We start from the raw sequence: 16,263 nt of genomic DNA, 5'->3' as shown, positions 1-16,263 counted from the left end.
CCACCCCTCCCGCTCATGCCCCGTGTCTGTCTCCTGTTCCCCCCACCCGCTCATGCCCCGTGTCTGTCTCCTGTTCCCCCCACACGCTCATGCCCCGTGTCTCTCTCTTGTTGCCCCCCACCCCCCTGCTCATGCCCCGTGTTTGTCTCCTGTTCTCCCCACCCCCTGCTCATGCCCCGTGTCTTTTTCCTGTTCCTCCCACCCCCGCTCATGTCCCGTGTCTCTCCTGTTGCCCCCCACCCCCGCTCATGCCCCGTGTATCTCCTGTTGCCCCCCACCCCCCCGCTCATGCCCCGTGTCTGTCTCCTGTTGCCCCCCACCCCCGCTCATGCCCGTGTCTGTTGTTCCCCCCACCCCCCGCTCATGCCCCGTGTCTGTCTCCTGTTCCCCCACCCCTCGCTTATGTCCTGTGTCTGTCTCCTGTTCCCCCCACCCCCGCTCATGTCCCGTGTCTCTCCTGTTGCCCCCCACCCCCGCTCATGCCCCGTGTCTCTCCTGTTGCCCCCCACCCCCCCCGCTCATGCCCCGTGTCTGTCTCCTGTTGCCCCCCAACCCCCGCTCATGCCCCGCGTCTGTCTCCTGTTGCCCCTCACCCCCCGCTTATGCCCCGTGTCTGTCTCCTGTTGCCCCCCGCTCATGCCCCGTGTCTGTCTCCTGTTGCCCTCCACCCCCCGCTCATGCCCCATGTCTGTCTTTGTTGTCCCCCCCACCCCCCGCTCATGCCCCGTGTCTGTCTCCTGTTCCCCCCAGCCCCCGCTCATGCCCCGTGTCTCTCTCCTGTTGTCCCCCACCCCCCGCTCATGCCCCATGTCTGTCTCCTTTACCCCCCACCACCCGCTCATGCCCCGTGTCTGTCTCCTGTTGCCCCCCGCTCATGCCCCGTGTCTGTCTCCGGTTTCCCCCACCCGCTCATGTCCCGTGTCTCTCTCCTGTTGCCTCCCACCCCCCGCTTATGCCCCGTGTCTGTCTCCTGTTGCCCCCCACCCCCCTCTCATGCCCCGTGTCTGTCTCCTGTTCTCCCCACCCCCCGCTCATGCTCCGTGTCTGTCTCCTGTTCCCCCCCACCCCCTGCTCATGCCCCGTGTCTGTCTCCTGTTGCCCTCACCCCCGCTCATGCCCCGTGTCTGTCTCCTGTTGCCCCCCACCCCCCGCTCCTGCCCTGTGTCTCTCTCCTGTTGCCCCCCACCCCCTGCTCATGCCCCGTGCCTGTCTCTTTTGTTCCCCCCACCTCCCGCTCATGCCCTGTGTCTGTCTCCTGTTCCCCCCACCCCCCGCTCATGCCCCGTGTCTCTCTCCTGTTTCCCCCCACCCCCTGCTCATGCCCCATGTCTGTCTCCTGTACCCCCACACCCCCCGCTCATGCTCGTGTCTGTCTCCTGTACCCCCCAGCCCCCCGCTCATGCCCCATGTCTGTCTCCTGTTGCCCCCCGCTCATGCCCCGTGTCTGTCTCCTGTTCCCCCCACCCGCTCATGTCCCGTGTCTCTCTCCTGTTGCCCCCCACCCCCCTCTCATGCCCCATGCCTGTCTCCTGTACCCCCCCACCCCCCCGCTCATGCCCTGTGTCTCTCTCCTGTTGCCCCCCACCCCCTGCTCATGCCCCGTGTCTGTCTCCTGTACCCCCCCACCCCCCGCTCATGCCCCATGTCTCTCTACTGTTGTCCCCCACTACCCTGCTCATGCCCCGTGTCTGTCTTCTGTACCCCCCACCCCCGCTCTTGCCCTGTGTCTATCTCCTGTTCCCCCCACCCCCCGTTCATGCCCCATGTCTATCTCCTCTTGCTCCCACCCATGCCCCGTGTCTGTCTCCTGTACTCCCCCACTCCGCGCTCATGCCCGTGTCTGTCTCCTGTTCTCCCCACCCCCGCTCATGCTCCGTGTCTGTCTCCTGTTCCCCCCCACACCCGCTCATGCCCCGTGTCTGTCTCCTGTTGCCCCCCACCCCCCGCTCATGCCCCGTGTCTGTCTCCTGTTGCCCCCCACCCCCGCTCATGCTCCGTGTCTGTCTCCTGTTCCCCCCCACCCCCCGCTCATGCCCCGTGTCTGTCTCCTGTTGCCCCCCACCCCCCGCTCATGTCCCGTGTCTGTCTCCTGTTCTCCCCACCCCCGCTCATGCTCCGTGTCTGTCTCCTGTTCCCCCCCGCCCCCCACTCATGCCCCGTGTCTGTCTCCTGTTGCCCCCCACCCCCTGCTCATGCCCCGTTTCTGTCTCCTGTTGCCCCCCACCCCCCGCTCATGCCCCGTGTCTGTCTCCTGTTGCCCCCCACCCCCCGCTCATGCCCTGTGTCTTTCTCCTGTTGCCCCCCACCCCCTGCTCATGCCCCGTGTCTGTCTCTGTTGTTCCCACACCCCCGCTCATGCCCGGATCTGTCTCCTGTTCCCCCCACCCCCTGCTCATGCCCCGGGTCTCTCTCCTGTTGCCCCCCACCCCCGCTCATGCCCCGTGTCTGTCTCCTGTACCCCCCCACCCTCGCTCATGCCCCGTGTCTGTCTCCTGTACCCCTCCACCCCCCGCTCATGCCCCGTGTCTGTCTCCTGTTGCCCCCCCACTCATACCCCGTGTCTGTCTCCTGTTCCCCCCACCCACTCTTGTCCCGTGTCTCTCTCCTGTTGCCCCCCACCCCCCGCTCATGCCCCGTGTCTGTCTCCTGTACCCCCCACCTCAAGCTCATGCCCCGTGTCTCTTTCCTGTTGCCCCTGACTCCCACGCTCATGCCCCGTGTCTGTCTTCTGTTCCCCCCACCCCCCTCTCATGCCCCGTGTCTGTCTCCTGTTCCCCCCACGCCCTGCTCATGCCCCGTGTCTGTCTCCTGTTGCCCCAACCCATGCCCGTGTCTGTCTTCTGCATTCCCCCACTCCACGCTCATGCCCTGTGTCTCTCTCCTGTTGCCCCCCACGCCCCCCGCTCCTGCCCCGTGTCTGTCTCCTGTTGCCCCCCACCCTCCGCTCATTCCCCGTGTCTGTCTCCTGTTCTCCCCACCCCCGCTCATGCCCCGTATCTGTCTCCTGTTCCCCCATCCCCCGCTCATGCCCTGTGTCTGTCTCCTGTTCTCCCCACCCCCCGCTCATGCCCCGTGTCTGTCTCCTGTTCTCCCCACCCCCTGCTCATGCCCCGTGTCTCTCTCCTGTTGACCCCACCCCCTGCTCATGCCCCGTGTCTGTCTCCTGTTGCCCCCACCCCCCGCTCATGCCCCGTGTCTCCTTCGTGTTCCCCCAACCCCCGCTCATGCCCTGTGTTTCCCTCGTGTTACCCCCGCTCATGCTCCGTGTCTCCCTCGGGTTCCCCCCACCCCCCGCTCATGCCCCTTGTCTCTCTCCTTTCCTCCCCGCCCCCGCTCATGTCCCGTATGTGCCCTGTACCCCCCGCTCATGCCCTGTGTCTCCCTCGTGTTCCTCCCCACCCCCTGCTCATACCCCGTGTCTCCCTCATGTTCCTCCCCACCCGCTGCTCATGCCCCGTGTCTCTCTCGTGTTCCCCCCACCACCGCTCATGCCCTGTGTTTCCTTCCTTTTCCCCCAACCCCCTGCTCATGCCCCGTTTGTACCCTGTTCCCTCTCACCCCCCGCTCATGCCCATGTGTCTCCCCTGTGCCCCCCAAACCCCGCTCATGCGCCGTTGTGTTCTTTATACACCACGCCTTCCCTTTCCATGGTGGCCATCTTGGTAAAAGATTTTCCTTCCTACACTGAGACGCCGCAGGCGTCCCGGCGTAGGAAGGAAAATCTTTTTGTTTTTTTTACCACCCGGCATTCCCACTTTGAGGACATAAGATGTTAGTGGTCTTCATCTATTGAAAAGGATGTTATGGTCACGTTGTACTAATAAAAACCTTTAAAATTTAGTAAAAAAAAATGTTACAGGGACGTTATGGTTAAGTTGCACTAATAAAAACCTATGAAATTCAATGAAAAAACTTTGTTAAATGGACGTTATGGTTAAGTTGCGCTACTAAAAACCTATGAAATTCAGTGAAAAAACTTTGTTAAAGGGACGTTATGGTAAAGTTGCACTACTAAAAACCTATGAAATTCAGTGAAAAAACTTTGTCAAAGGAACGTTATGGTTCCAAGTAAAACCGAAAAACCCTTGAAATTCGCCAGTTATGGTAAGCTAAGCAACCATAACTCGCACCACCACCGTGCACTGCTAAGACTAACACCCAGGACATCAAAGATGACATCACAAATGTCATTGATGACATAACTGATGACATCACATGTGTATGTACTTTTCATGAAATATGTGTACAAGGGATTCTTATTATAATGTTGCGAAACAAGTGTCAAGGATCATTGCAATAAATATCATACCCTAATTAGTGGATTGAACGATGCATTGATATAAATAGCATTCTATTATGGGGGCATGAGTGGGGGTGGGGGGGTACAGGAGACAGACACGGGGCATGAGCTGGGGGTGGGGGGCAACAGGAGACAGACACGGGGCATGAGCGGGGGTGGGGGAACAACAGAGACAGACACGGGGCATGAGCAGGGGGTGGGGGGCAACAGGAGACAGACACAGGGCATGAGCGGGGGGTGGGGGGCAACAGGAGACAGACACGGGGCATGAGCGGGGGATGGGGGTAACAGGAGGCAGACACGGGGCATGAGCGGGGGGTGGGCGGCAACAGGAGACAGACACGGGGCATGAGCGGGGGTTGGGGGGAACAGGAGACAGACACGGAGCATGAGCGGGGGGGGTGGGTAAAACAGGAGACAGACACGGGGCATGAGCGGGGGGTGGGGGGCAACAGGAGACAGACACAGGGCATGAGCGGGGGTGGGAGGAACAGGAGACAGACACGGTGCATGAGCGGGGGGTGGGGAGAACAGGAGACAGACACGGGGTATGAGCGAGGGGGTGGGGGGCAACAGGAGACAGACACGGGGCATGAGCGTGGGAGTGGGGGGCAACAGGAGAGAGACACGTGCATGAGCGCGGAGTGGGGGGTACAGGAGAAGGACACGGGGCATGGGTGGGAGCAAAAGGAGACAGACATGGGGCATGAGCGGGGGATGGGGTACAGAAGACAGACACGGGGCATGAGCGGGGTAGTGGGGGGCAACAGGAGAGAGACATGGGGCATGAGCGGGGGGTGGGGGGGTACAGGAGACAGACACTGGGCATGAGCAGGGGGTGAGGGGCAACAGGAGAGAGACACAGGGCATGAGCGGGGGGTGGGGGGTACAGGAGACAGACACGGGGCATGAGTGGGGGGTGGGGGGCAACAGGAGAAAGACACGGGACATGAGTGGGTGGGGGGAATAGGAGAAAGACACGGGGCATATGCAGGTGGGGCAACAGGAGACAGACATGGGGCATGAGCGGGGGGGTTGGGGGGTACAGGAGACAGACACGAGCATGAGCGGGGGGTGGGTGGGTACAGGAGACAGACACGGGGCATGAGCAGGGGGTGGGGGGCAACAGGATAGAGACACAGGGCATGAGCGGGGGGTGGGGCGAACAAAAGAGACAGGCACGGGGCATGAGCGGGGGGTGGGGGGCAACAGGAGAGAGACACAGGTTAGGAGTGAGGGGTGGGGGGCAACAGGAGACCGACACGGGCATGAGCGGGGGGTGAGGGTAACAGGAGACAGACACGGGGCACGAGCAGGGGGTGTGGGGCAACAGGAGACAGACACAGAGCATGAGCGGGGTATGGGGAGAACAGGAGACAGACACGGGGCATGCGAGGGGGTGGATGGCAACAGGAGACAGACACGGGGCATGAGCGGGGGGTGGGGGGCAACAGGAGAGAGACACAGGTTAGGAGTGGGGGGCAACAGGAGAGACACGGGACATGAGCGGGGGTGGGGGGAAGAGGAGACAGACACGGGGCATGAGCGAGGGGTGGGGGAACAGGAGACAGACACGGGGCATGAGCGGGGGGTGAGGGGAACAACAGACACAGGCATGAGCGGGGGGTGGGGAGAACAGACACGGGGCATGAGCGGGGCGGTGGGGGGCAACAGGAGACAGACACGGGGCATGAGCGGGTGGTGGGAGGAACAGGAAAAAGACACGGGGCATGAGAAGGGGGTGGGGAGAACAGGAGACAAACACGGGGCATGAGCGGTGGTGTGGGGGGCAACAAGAGAGAGACACGGGGCATGAGTGTGTGCGGGGAACAGGAGAAAGACACGGGGCATGAGCGGGTGGGGGGAACAGGAGACAGACACGGGGCATGAGCGGGGGGACGGTGGGAGGGAGAGAGACACACGGGGCATGAGTGGGGGGTGGGCGGGAGGGAGAGAGACACACGGGGCATGTGCGGGGGGTGGACGGGAGGGAGAGAGACACACGGGGCATGAGCGGGGGGTGGGCGGGAGGGAGAGAGACACATGGGGCATGAGCGGGGGTGGGGGGAGGGAGAAAGACACGGGGCAAGAGCGTGGGTGGGCGGGAGGGGGAAAGACACAGGACAAGAGCAGGGGTGGGAGGGAGGGGGAAAGACACGGGGCAAGAGCGGGGGTGGGCGGGAGGGGGAAAGAGACACGGGGCAAGAGCGGGGGTGGGCGGGAGGGGGAAAGAGACTCGGGGCAAGAGCGGGGGTGGGAGGGAGGGGGAAAGAGACACGGGGCAAGGGCGGGGGTGGGCGGGAGGGGGAAAGAGACACGGGGCAAGAGCGGGGGTGGGCGGGAGGAGGTAAGAGACACGGGGCAAGGGCGGGGGTGGGCGGAAGGGGGAAAGAGACACGGGGCAAGAGCAGGGGTGGGCGGGAGGGGGAAAGAGACACGGGGCAAGAGCGGGGGTGGGCGGGAGGGGGAAAGAGACACAGGGCAAGAGCGGTGGTGGGCGGGAGGGGGAAAGAGACATGGGCCAAGATCGGGGGTGGGCAGGAGGGGGAAAGAGACATGGGCCAAGCTCGGGGGGGCGGGAGGGGGAAAGAGACACGGGGCAAGAGCGGGGGTTGGTCGGGAGGGGGAAAGAGACACGGGGCAAGAGCGGGGGTGGGGGGAGGGAGACAGACACACGGGGCAAGAGCGGGGGTGGGGGGGAGGGAGACAGACACACGGGGCAAGAGCAGGGGTGGGGGTAGGGAGACAGACACACGAGGCATGAGCGGGGGGTGGGGGAAGGGGAGAGAAACACGGGGCATGAGCGGGGGGTGGGCAGGAGGGGGCGAGACACACGGGGCATGAGCGGGGGGTGGGCGGGAGGGGGAGAGACACACAGGGCATGGGTGGGGGGGAGGGAGAGAGATACACGGGGCATGAGTGGGGGGTGGGGTGAATGAGAGAGAGACACATGGGGCATGAGCGGGGGGTGGGCGGGAGGGGGAGAGACACACGGGGCATGAGCAGGGGTGGGGGGAGGGAGAGATTCACACGGGACATGAGTGGGGGGTGGGCGGCAGGTGGGGAGAGACTCACGGACATGAGCGGGGGTGGGCGCTAGGGGGAGAGACACAGGGGGCATGAGAGGGGGGTGGGCAGCGGGTGGGGAGAGACACACGGACATGAGCGGGGGTGGGGAGAGACACACGGACATGAGTGGGGGAGGGAGAGAGATACACGGGGCATGAGCGGGGGTGGCGGCAGGTGGTGAGAGACATACGGACATGAGCGGGGGTGGGTGGCGGGTGGGGAGAGACACACAGACATGAGCAGCGGGTGGTAGAGACACACAGGGGTGGGAGAGACACACGGGGCAAGAGTGGGGGTGGGCGGTTGGGAGAGACGAGCGGGGCACGAGCGGGGCATGAGCGGGGCATGAGCGGGGGGTGGGCGGGAGGCAGAAAGACACACGGACATGAGCGGGGGGTGGGCGGGAGGGAGAAAGACACACGGACATGAGCGGGGGGTGGGCGGGAGGGAGAAAGACACACGGACATGAGCCGGCGGTGGGCGGGAGGGAGAAAGACACACGGATATGAGCGGGGGGTGGGACAAACAGGAGACAGACACGGGCATGAGCGGGGGTGGGGGACTTACTGTGCAGGTGGGATACAAAGCCTCTCATGCGAGGAACAAAGATGGCGGCCGTCTCTGAAGCCAGACGCACTGCACGCTTTCACGCATCCAATGAGAGAGCACGTCAGATGTCCGCGGACATCATGCAAGCTGCTTGCCCAATCACCGTCCTGTCCGCGGAGCGAACAGGGAAGTGTGTCCACGAAGCGAACACAGATATCACAGATATCACTAATTTTTTCACTTACATTTTTGTCATTTTTTTAAAAACTACTGGACAGATTTACACCAAATAAAGCAAAGCACGCTTTCGGGACCAAGCCGCCGCTCCTGCCGCTAATTTGGTGTAATTCCGTCCAGCGGTTTGGGCTGTAGGCGTGAGCAAAGTTTTTTCCCATTATGTCTATGTGAAAAAAAAACGTTTTGGGACCCCCCCTCTAACTTTGCCCCCCCTGGACGAATCCTCACCAAACTTTGCAGAGTGACCCAAATACTTCTTTTGCAAAGTTTGGTGAGGATCCGTCCAGGGAGAGCGAAGTTATAAGCCACCCAAAAAGTACTCTTCCTATGGAAACAGCAACTTAACCATAACTACATGGCCACTAATGTGGCCATGTAATATATACTTTTTTGTAACACGCTTATCACTAAAGAGGGGTCTAAGCTCCGAACAGGGATTTGAACCTGTGTTGCTCTGGGCGCCTTGCTTCCAAGACGAGCGTGTCGCAACTGAGCTATAGTACCTGTATAATCAATTCAGCATGTTTCTGGTCTCCCTCTCACTGTGCTTAGAGAGGCATCAGCTTCACCTCACTGATGATCCCCAACAAGGGTGAAACACGTGTATGGGGTTGCTGGTGGTACTCTCGTTCAGATTGGAATTGCCATTGTATTTCGGTGCTGGACTGCCCCTGGGCAGGACAAAGACTGATATGCAAATGGATATTTCCCGTCTGTGAAAGGCACAGTGGGTAAAAGCAGTGGCTGCGAACTCTCAAGTGGTTAATAACCACTGAACAGGTTATCATGTCTGTTCTTGCGAGAGAGGGGCGCCCGCTACCTTTGTTAAACTATGTTTCTGAATTCACCTACACTTTTCCTACAGCACGCTAATTAAAAAGTATATGTTCATAACATGTCCATAAATCTATGTAGTAGTATAGTGTTACACTGTACTTATGTCATCCCATGCATGAGTTGGAGTTCAGTGCTCGATCAAAGCTACTAATGAGCAGCAAGCGAAAGCTTGTGGCAAACCATGTTTGCCAAGAGGTGAACATTGTCTCATACCCTGAACACATTGATTAAACACATCACCCTCACACTAGTCACCCACTCAAAAATGTAACATTCTGATAAACTTGCTTCTAGGTGTCTGTTGTAATGCTCATCCTTTGAGGTACACTGATCGAGTTGGGAAAGTCAAATGGCAGTACTCAATTCCCAACAGCTACATTTTTAAACTAATCTGTGATAACTGATTATACGATCCCCTGGATATTTTGGACTTGAAACTTCCTTCAGCCCTAGCAAGTATAGTCAGTAAAGGATCACCAGAGTTGTAGTCCAACACATCTGGAGGACCACATGATGAGTCACCAGGCTGTAAACAACCCGTGCCTTCTGTTTTATACACTCATTCTTAAATCTCACACTGTGAAAAGGTAACTTTCAAGTTGCTGTTTGTTATTCAGATCTCTTGAACTATAGTGTTCCAACTATGAAATACCAACAACCCTTGCCAAGGTATCCAACTGGCTCTGTTTTGTCAAACATAACCACTAAACTTTTGTTGCTGTGAATAGCTTGTTTCTTACTCTCTTTGTGTAATGCAAACTTGAATTACAGCCTTCGATTTGAGAAATACACAGTTTCCAGCCTAGTAGCAATGCCTCACGCTGCATCACGCAACACACCAGTCCTGTGTCATATACACACACTCACACTGACATATATGTCACTGTCAAGGATTGCTTTACCGTGTTTGTAGGTTGTGAAAATGAGATTACATTGTTGAATTGTGATTTATTCATGTATTCTTTGGGATACACGCATTTGTATGTTGCTTGTTTGTAAGGCAGCAATTTTGACAAGCTGCATTCTGGAGTCCTCCTGGGAGGGGATATCTGACCGTTCGCATGCCGGGATCATTCCTGACCAGTGTTGTGAAAAGTAAACTTTCATGGACTAGTGCCAAGGATATCCCTCTGTGTGACCGAGTGGCAGTAACAGAAAATGATTTTAGCAGTTTACCACAAATGTACTGCCAAAATCCTAATGATGCCCCCAATCTTTAATCAATAAACATATAAATGGGTCTCCAGTGAAGTTCACATGAAGACTAGTCTGGACTTCCCAACATGTTGTTTGGTTTAGTTTAGTTTAGTTTAGTTTAGTTTAGTTTAGTTTAGTTTAGTTTAGTTTAGTTTAGTTTATTCATGTATATGGTGTGCGCCAGACCCAGGGGTATTAGGGCGCAAACAGAACACATAATGCGAAGCTTAGTTGACAGGTTATATGGTTATGCAAAGAATATGGGAACAATAATTACATTATAGTACATAGTATAGGCAAAGAAAGGTATAGAAGATATAACATGTTCAAATATGAGCAAATATACAAAAATATACAGTGGTAGTGCCAGGCTGTGGTACCGTCTGGAGGACGTGTAAGATTAGTCAGTTAGCTGTCGTTCGACTTGAGCCAGTTAATGTAGCTGAACACTGTAATTGCCCTCTATAATCTAACACAATCTGCAATGCAATTCCTCTTAAGGTTTGGTGAATGTGGTGGTTCATACATTTAAACACATATGCACTAAACCCAAGTATAGTTTTCTGAATCATACTACTGTGATAGGTGCATTACTTAGGCAAAACCTACACAGCAGCCTAACATCCACTGAAGATTATAACCATATGCCTAATAGCGATATCACATTCTATTGTAGGTATAGTCCCAATGTCACAACATGGATTGAACCAATTACTGAGATCTTTTCAAACAACAAATTTTCTTAATGACAGTGCAATCATTAATTCAAATTGCCATCATTTATTTAAATTGCCAATACGTGTTCCAACATTATATTTTTTTTCAAGACAACCATATTCATATTTCCTGTGTCCTTAATTACCAGGTAGTTCATCCTTAATATATATATAATTTGAGGGCTTTGATCTACCTGGTTCAATATATGATAGTGTTATGACCATTGATATGTGTGGCTTGTTGGGAATATCCAAACTATGATATTCTAAAGTCTTCTAGATTTTCTAATGTTGGATAGGATGTTATGCATCCCGGCTGTAAGCAGTGTTTGGCATCCAGTAGTCTGTCTTTCATCTAAGACAACACAAGCAGTCAGACAAACCCACACTGATTTGTACAAACAGAGCACAAAATGAGGCTGTCAAGAATAATAGAAATGAGAAAAGAAATACATTGAGAAGGACTTTCTCTGAAAAGTATAAAAACCTTCCAGCCCATATACATCTGTAAACAATCTGTTGTTCCTCCTGACACACACACACACACACACACACATACGCACACACTTGTTCAGTGCTGGGCCTTGGGTTCTTTCCTGAAGTTAAATATCTTGATGGGCTCAGGACCTGTCATTTGTGTATGAGTGTGCAGCGTCTATCCCATTTTCTATTGCAATGCATGCATCATATACATATATTACATTGAAGAAATGTGGAACTATAAATCCTATTACATCCCATGATGATAGCTATAAGTTTACAATAATCTCATACTAGACATACTGTGCATTGATCTTGTCTCTCCTACAAAAAGAAAACGATATGTATATTCCATCAGGCTCAGTTTCCTACATTGATTTGCTAATAACCTATCGATATGTCAATTTGTGTGTCTGATATGTCAATATGAGCTTAAGGGCCCTATTCATAGCAAAATCGCAAAGATCCTGCAAAGTATGGTGCCCATAAAACAACTTTGTACCTACTTGCATGCAAAGGTTTCTATGCACGCTCCGTGTATTCATGGAATTATGACCACAAAGTAACATGAGGCACAAGTAGCAACTGGAAGGCCTACAACACGTCCCGATGCAAAACAAAACCAGCAACATATATGCAGAGGAGGAGCCAAATAGCCCTACCAGAAGCTCCACCCCCATGTTACCTATATGTTGGGAACCAGAAATTGCGACACGTGCAGTACCAGTGAGGATGCATATAATGCAGAGAATTCTTGAGACAAGGTATCCACTGAGAAAACCCTGTATGCATTCACGAAAATCTAATGGTCTAATGGTCTTCTGGAGAGAGTCCCGGAAGAAGTATGAAAATTAATGAGAGAGAGGACTGGTCACGTCACGAGAAATAGAACTGACGCACCCTGAAAGACAAACATGGAAGAAGAACTTAAGCTATGCTGCTGCTGCTCCACCTGTCTGCCGCCTTCGACCTGGTGGACCATGCTCAATTGGTCACCAGGTTGGAGGAGGTGGTGGGGTTTTCAATATCATCAGCAGCCTGGGTCAGATCTTTCCTCAGTGAGCGACAATGCAGGGTAAGCAGCGCTATGTCGGATGCACAACCAATTGAGCTTACAAGGAGCTTTTTTGTCTCTGATTATTTATAACATATTTACTGTTCCCTTTCTTGATTTCTTGGAAAGCAATCAAATTGAATTCACAAATTATGCTGACAACACACAATGTGTCTTCCCATATCTGGAAACTTTATGGAGGATGCAATTAACATAAAAAGGATATACAGCCTGATCCAAAACTGGATGTATAACAATGGTCTCATGCTGAACACCAGCAAAACTGATCTGATGCTGGTGGTCTCAGAAGTAAAAACTCGCAAGATGGAGCTGGAATATGCCCAGATTCATATTGATGGATATATGTTCAAAACAAAAAGTGAAGTCAAAGACTCTTGGGGTTTATCTCGACCACAATCTGAATATGTAGGCAAAAGTGAGTAGCCTGGTTTCTTCAGCCTCATATTACATTAAGATAATGACCCATGCATGCCCATTCATATCTTGAGAGAACTGTGAAACACTTGCCAGGACTATGATGGTATCCAGAATGGATTATTGTAGTAGCATACTAGCTGGTCTACCGAAAGACAAGATCAACCAGCTTCAGGTGGTACAAAACAACGCTTTGAGAATTATCATGGATGTCAATAAAAGGGACCGTATCTCTGAGGCCAGGAGAAGTCGAAATTGGTTTCCCATAAAAGATAGAATCTCCTTTCGCCTTATACTGATTACTCATAAGTGTTTGAGAAGCACAGCCTAAGTTTACTTGAAGAAATAATTGACATAAAAGCCAATATACATAACTTAAGATCAAACACCTCCATACAACTAAAAACCCCTGCCTGTAGACTGTCGCTGGTCATGGAACACAATACCCTTGAGTCTTAGGGAGGACAGTTCTACACCCGTTTTTAGAAAGAAACTAAACACATTCCTGTTTAGTTAGAATGTTAATTTCCATCTATGCATTGGTCTATATATACTCCAAATATGCTGATATCGGCTTTGTTTGGCCTCCTCTGGCCTCGCAGATGCTTTCTTCCTTCTGTTATGTGTGTATGCTCAGCACCCTTATGCCTCCAGGCCAGTGGTGCTCAATATAAATCAATAAAGTAAAGTAAAGTAAAAGTAAGCATTTTACAAGATCTGAAGAGGAGGTGTCAAAGACAAGCAACATTTTGGGATCACAATAAAAATGCTTGTACAAAGAAACACTGAAGGAAAAGCAAAGTCATTTTATACTTGTACAGGCACTGTAACGCAAGGAGACAAAGTAATCATGAGGCTGGCTACATAGTGACTAGATTACAGTGATGCGCCAATGTATGTACATAGGGATGTTTAGAATCTGAATGTCCCACAATGCACTTTAGCAAGACTTGAACCCCATGAGTAGAAAGGGCTTGAGTTTGGCACAGTTGGAAAATAGCTGATGGCGATGGACAATTGAAGAATGGCTGGCTGGCCCAGCACCAAGAGTCAAGGCCACCGTGAGCCTGGTTGTCTGTCAAGAAGCTACATGAACATGAGAATGAAACAAATTTGAGCTCAAAGAGCTCAAAAACATGGTCTCCAGTCACATGATCAGATTGGAATAGACTTTGGGTCAAGCTACACCGAAATCAGAAGATAAGACCATGCCACGCTCCCTTTTATTCTCAGGCACAGTGAGCTTCTACAAGGCCAAGTTAAAAGCCTAAATGAATGATAGACCGCAGGAGTCATGATAGATGTTGGGCTGATTGGACGGGGAGGCATGACCAGCCCGAACCTCCCAGCACCTGGGGTAACCAGCTTGCATGTAACTAGAAAGTGGCATTTTCCAGAAGGGTAAAAGCGAGCCAACCAATTATAGAGGGCCATCTATCGAAGAGTCCTATAGTTTGTGAAACCAACAGATTGTCGTGTATTTTGTGACAATGAAGATGACTTGCGCTAGGGGAGAGCTTAGTTGTCCACCTGATGTTAGAGACCCAATCACAATTCCCGTCAGTATGGAACGTAAACCTAGATGTTCCTGTTAAGCCTATCACATCCCAAAATAGGTTTTCTTCGTTTGACACTTAGTATGACGTCAGTAGTGACACATTTGTAACTAAAAATAATGTTTCTCATGAAGTGCTTTGAGATCGTACTGTGCAATGTCCGTTGATGTCCGTTGTAACTCCCTCTTTTAGATAATTGCTAATAAAACAGATCCAAGTTTTGCCAACTTCCTGAGTCGGTTTGACTATTGATGTATGAGTAAGTTCTGCATCCCCATCCATCTCTAAGTATTGCTACCTCGTCTTAAAGGGCCCCAGTTCCCAGGGTTCCTATACCTTCATTTGTGCTTACCTTATCCTCACCATCACACACCTTGGCAATATTGAGGGCATTCCCATCGAAACCAAGGCATTACCATGGTAACACAGACTACAAACCTCTGTAACCCAAAACTGCACCCTGATAATCTGCGCACCATTTCACGTAACTCAAGGCAGTGGCTGGTAAACCTGCGTGCGCACCCCCGTAAATTAAGTGAGCACCCCGATTATCTGTATACGATCACCCCAAACTCCAAGCGGTACCTCAGCTACGTGCCATCACCCCTACATTGCCATGTGTACATCATATTTATACGTTTGCTCCTATGTGCAGAGTGCTTTGTGCCTCCTTTCATGTGGCAGTGAGTTGATGAGGTATGCATGTGACTATAACCGATGTGAAATTGCATGTTGAAATCCCTCAACCTGCCCATGTTCTTCCTCATTTTGCAAGGAGAATGGGCAATATGTATATTCCTCTCCCTATTTATTTCTTTGTGTAGGCCCATCCCACGTTTTGCATGGTGTCACACAAAGTGCTCGACTGCATGCAAAGACGTAACCAACCTGCGCCAAGCCCTGCAAAAACACGCAAAGTCAGATCCATGAATCGGGACTTGGAGTTTTGCATGCTGAAAAGTGCACAAAGTCACTTTTCAGTGCGCAAAATATTCTGTGAATCAGGCCTTCATTTCTATTTCAATGCAGTGCAACCTAATCAAGCAAGTTTTATTTCTGTTTTGGCAGGGTACCAATACTCTCTACCTAGCAATTACTCCCTTTGCTTGTTGCGATGGTTTAAGCAACACAGAGCATCAATTGCACCTCTTCAAGGCTTTATGCGTTTGGGATCCTTGCAGTCACTGTTCAGAAATGCAGCTTTTAAGATGGCCAAGCCGCGAATCAATGTATTGGCACAGTGAGACCAGGCTGGTGAGATAGGGGCATGTTTGGTTTCTCTTAATGATTTTAGGTCACAAAACACCCTTGAGTTGAACAAGGTCACGATGTTGAACTCTGCACATTACTAACTTTCACTTTTAGTGCACAAGGGACTTTGATTTGCGGCTCATTGTAATGCCCCCATCATTCTCTTGCTGATTTGACATTCTCACTGGGCTTTGCATGTTCACGTATGCCGTGTTTCATAAGATTGCGTTCTCATTTTCCTGATTTTGGGTGAAATGGTCTGCTGCATTTAGTACTCCCTGTATTCTCCAATACATTAGGATTTTTTTAATGCATTTCCCCTCTTTTAGATTTCAGCAACGCTCATATAAAGGCCTGCACTGATATTTTAATTTCTGATTGAATCTTCTATCATTGAATAAATGCTATCTCTTAAAATGCCTCGCTAGAGACGCACCTGTAAATTGTCCCCTTGTTAGCTCTGCAGCAGAACAGTTCAAACATCCCCAATGACAGTGTATGAGGTAAGAATTAATTTGTTTCAAAGGACTCCTGACCAGACATTGCAGTGCCCTTCAGTGGAATGATGCATCAACTGCTCTC

This window comes from Ambystoma mexicanum, chromosome 6q, assembly GCF_040938575.1.
Source record: "Ambystoma mexicanum isolate Mex_15411 chromosome 6q, UKY_AmexF1_1, whole genome shotgun sequence".
Lineage (NCBI taxonomy): Eukaryota > Metazoa > Chordata > Amphibia > Caudata > Ambystomatidae > Ambystoma > Ambystoma mexicanum.
This window is presented reverse-complemented; position numbering follows the sequence as displayed.